Source organism: Chlorocebus sabaeus, chromosome 14 (assembly GCF_047675955.1).
Source record: "Chlorocebus sabaeus isolate Y175 chromosome 14, mChlSab1.0.hap1, whole genome shotgun sequence".
In the NCBI taxonomy this organism is placed as follows: domain Eukaryota; kingdom Metazoa; phylum Chordata; class Mammalia; order Primates; family Cercopithecidae; genus Chlorocebus; species Chlorocebus sabaeus.
Window position 1 is genome coordinate 70,236,117 of NC_132917.1, and position 4,670 is coordinate 70,240,786.

Here is a 4,670-nt window from a genome sequence, read left to right on the forward strand (position 1 = left end):
TGGAGCCTCAATTTATTATTTTTTGAGACAGTATCTTGTTCTTATTGCCCAGGCTGGACTGCAGTAGAGTGATCACAGCTCACTGCAGCCTCAACCTCCCAGGCTCAAGCAATCCTCCTACCTCAGCCTCCCAAGTAGCTGGGACTTCAGGTGTGTTGTACTACTATGCCCAGATAATTTTTGTATTTTTTGTAGAGATGAAGTTTCGCTATATTTCCCAGTTGGTCTTGAACTCCTGGGCTCAAGCAATCTGCCCACCTTGGCCTCCCATTGTTGGAATTACAGATTACAGGTGTGAACCACTGTGCCTAGCCTGGAGCCTTAATTTTTTTAAAAAACCAGTTTGACTGAGATATAATTAACATACAATTTGTCCACTTAAACTATACAATTCACTAGGCTTTAGTATGAGCAGAGTTGTACAACTATCATCACAGCCAGTTTTAGAACCTTTGCCTCCAAAAGAAACCCCCTCCCTACTCTATCACCCCATCCTCTCCCCTGACCCGTCTTCAACAAGCACTGATATACTTTCTGCCTCTAAATTTCTCTACTCCAGACTTTCATATGAATGGAATTATATAATAGGTGGCCTTTGTGCCTGGTTTCCTTCACTTAGCATGTTTTCAAGGTTCACGTGTATTGTAGTATTATCACTTCATATCTTTTTATGACAATCATTCCATTGTATGTATATGCTACATTTTGTTTATCCATTCATCAGTTGGACATTCGGGTTGCTTCTAACTTTTGGCTATAATGAATAATGCTGCTATAAACATTTGTGTACGAGTTTCTTTGTGGGTATATATTTTCATTTCTTTTATACAATGTTGCTGTAAATATGTATGTGCAAGTTTTTGTGAAGGGGTGTTTTCATTCTTTTGGTATATACCTGGTAGTGGAATTGCTGAATCATATGGTAACTCTGTTTAATCATTTGAGGAATTGCCTGACCATATGAGGGTTCCAATTTCTCCACATCCTGGCCAATGCCTTTTTTTTTTTTTTTTTTTTAAAAGTCATCCTAGTGGGTGCGAAGTGGTGTTACAGTTTTTGTTTGCATTTCCCTAATGACTAATGATCTAGAGCATTTCTAGATGTGCATATTGGCCATTTATATATCTTCTTTGGAGAAATGTGTATTCAGATTTTTTTGCCCATTTTAATATTGGATAATTAGACTTTTTATATTGAGTCATAAGAGTCTTCTAATACAGACAGGGTCTTGCTCTGTTGCCCAGAGCAACATCATTGCAGTGGCATGATTATAGCTCACTGCAACCTCAAACTCCTGGACTCAAGTGATCCTCCTGCCTCAGCCTCCTCAGTAGCTGGGATTACAGGTGTGCACCACCATGCCTGGCTAGTTTAAAAATTTTTTGTAGAGACAGGGTCTCACTATGTTGCCTAGGCAACATTTCAAACTCCAGGCCTCCAGCAACCCTCCTGCCTGGGCCTCTCAAAACACTGGCATTACAGGCGTGAGCCAAGACTCCTGGCCCTGGCCCTTACTTTTAGACTTTAGCTCTTACTTTTAGATCTCTCCTCCCTTTTGAGTTAATCTTTTAAAATTGAGGTATAATTTATGTAAGACACTATTAACCAGTTTAAAATGTACAATTCTGTGGTATTTAGTGCATTTATAATGTTGTGAACCACTACCTCTCTCTAGTTTCCAAACTTTTTCACCACCCCAGAAGTTCTTCCATATCCATGAAATAATCACTCTTTATTAGCCCCCTCCCCAAATCCCCTGTTAACCACTAGTCTGCTTTCTGTCTTGATGAATTTGCCTATTCTGGCTATTTTATATAAAAGGAATATTCTAATATGTTACCTTTTGTGCCTGGTTTCTTTCAGTTAGCATAGTGTTTTAGAGATTCATCCAAGTTACAGCGTATCAGTACTTCATTCCTTTTTCTATGGCTGAATATTCCATTGTATGTATATAGTGCCATTTGCTGATATATTCATCCACTGATGGACATTTGGGTTGTTTCTACCTTTTGGATATTATAAATAATGCTGCTATAAATATCCACGTACAAGTTTCTATGTGGGTTTATGTTCTCATTCCTCTTGTATGTGTATACATATTTTATATATATACAAACTTTGTACATATTTATACACACACATATATACATTTTATATATATATACACACACACACGGAAGTGGAATTGATGGGTCATGTGGTAATTCTATGTTTAACTTTTAAAGGAACTGCTAAACTGTTTTCCATAGTGGCTGCATTATTTTACATACCCACCAGTGATGCATGAGAGTTCTAATTTCTCCACATCCTTGTCAATACTCAACTTGTTTTTTAAAAAAAGTTATTATAGCCATCCTCATAGGTATTAGGTGGTATGTCATTGTGGTTTTGATTTACATTTCCTAATGACCAATTAATTTTTGCATATGGTGTGAGGGAAAGATCCAACTTCATTCTTTTGCCTGTGTCTACTCAGTGCTGTTTGTTGAAAAGACTCTTCTTTCCCCACATAGCAGTCTGGGTACCCCTGTAAAAAAATTAGTTGATCATAGATGTATGGGTTTCTTCCTGAGATGTTAATCTTATTCCATTCATCGACATGTCCATTCTTGTGCTAGTATTGCACTGTCTTGATTGCTTTATAGTAACCAGGAATCCCTGTAGTAAGTTTTGAAATCAGGAAGTGTAGTCCTCCTACTTTGTTATTTTTCAGGACTGTTTTGACTAGTCTGGGTCCCTTGAAACTCTATTTGAATTTTACAATCATTATTGACTCCTATGAAGAAATCAGTTGGGATTCTGATAGGGTTTTTGTTGAATCTGTAGATCAGTTTGGGGAGTTTCACTATCTTATCAGTGTTAAGTCTACTGACCCATAAACAGGGAATTTTTCCATTTATTTAGACCTTCTTTAATGTCTGAAACAAACAGGTCATTTATAAGGCCCATCCATGTGGTTAAGTTTCTGGGACTTACATTTTGAACCTATGAAACATTCAGGGAAAGAAGTTTCATGGAAGGTGGGAAAGGGTATAATGAATTCTGGTTTGATGCCTCATTCTTGAATTCCCCAAGAGGTGATGAGGATCTCCCCTTCTGAGCTGCACCCTTTACAGTAAGTCTTAGTGGCCTTCAGGAGAGGGCTGCTGAGCAGGCTCATGAAACCTACTGGAAGTCCCTGGTCAACTGCCCTGGAGAAGGCAGCAGCCGCTTCCTGCCCTGCTAGGGAGCCTGATTTCTGGGGTGAGCAAGAATGAATCACGACCCTCTTAAACCCAATCTACCTGCCTATGAGAGGTTGTGGTGAGTCACTGTTACTTGCTAATGACAATGTTTAAACGACTCTGAATGATCTCAGAGGTTTGCCTCTACTCTCCTGAAAGTTCTAATTTATAGAATGATGCCTCTGGTTTCATAACTGGACAAAATGCACATCAACAGTTAGTGAGAAAGTTGGGGGAGAGAATATACTAGGCCCCCATGAAGTTTCTATAATAACCTATGACATAGAAAACTCCCACCAACTCTTTAGATGTGACTCCACTTTATAAAGAAGTATCTTTCTCTTTTCCTTTTTTCTTTTGCCATTCTCTTCTCTGCTGCAGGAAGTCCTTATCTGTCCCCTGAACACCCAGTTTCAGTTTTTCCCTCTTGGTGAGCCTCCTCTGGGCAATCCCGTCCACTCGTCACTGTCTTTTCTGCATTTCTGGTGTGTGTGGTCAGAGTTTCTACCCAACACTTGCTCACATGCGGTCTGGATTGCTTTCTGATAGTCCCCGGCATTAATCTCCTTTCCTGTGCTGTCATCCCCACAAGGGCAGGGCAAGGCTGTGCTGCCGACCTCATCTGCATGCCCTGGGGGATCAGGCTGATGCTGGGTGCAGCAGGAAATGTGGCCCTGGTAGAATGCTCTCACCTATTCCAGTACAGGATTGGGACTTCCTGTCCTCATCCAGGCTGTGGCAGTTACTTTTAAATCTTTCCCACACCTGGGTCTCTACCTCAGTTGTTGTCCTAGCAGGTCGGGTTGGTTCATTCTGCCCTGGGCATTCCTAAGGCTATTACAGTGTGTCAGGTCTGGGTCTTTATCTTGATTAGAATAACAGCTTCCTGAATTTGGCCAGTGGGCAGCCTTGCCTTAATGAATGAAAAAAACAAAAAACAAAACAAAACAAAACAAAAAACGCTGGAATGTTACTGCAAATGAGTATCTACCCTGTTCTCTTTCCACAGAACTATTAGCGTTCTGTTGTTCTGAAATCTCCTGGATATCTAATTGGATGTACATTACTAGAGTGCTTCTGTATTCTAACTTCAAGTTTCATTTTAATTATATGGGAGAAAAACCAATCCTTTTAATTAAACCAACATGGATATTAACTATTATCATTGACTTCTGGCAGATAAATCTTACATGCAAAAAACAGGGCAGATACCTCCTGCACTCCTTGGGTAGCCTGTGGAGCAGCCTCTGGGAACTCAGTCTCAAGGGATGAAGGGCCCATGGGCATTCCTAGTTCCATGGAGGATGGGGACTAGTGTGCAACAAACTCATCAGGATCATTTGCTCATTCACTTTTAGTTGCATGTTTGCTAAGTCCTTACAAATGAGGTGTAAACCAAAAATAAAATTCTAAGCACCCGCTTGCCACCTACCTGAAACTGAATGC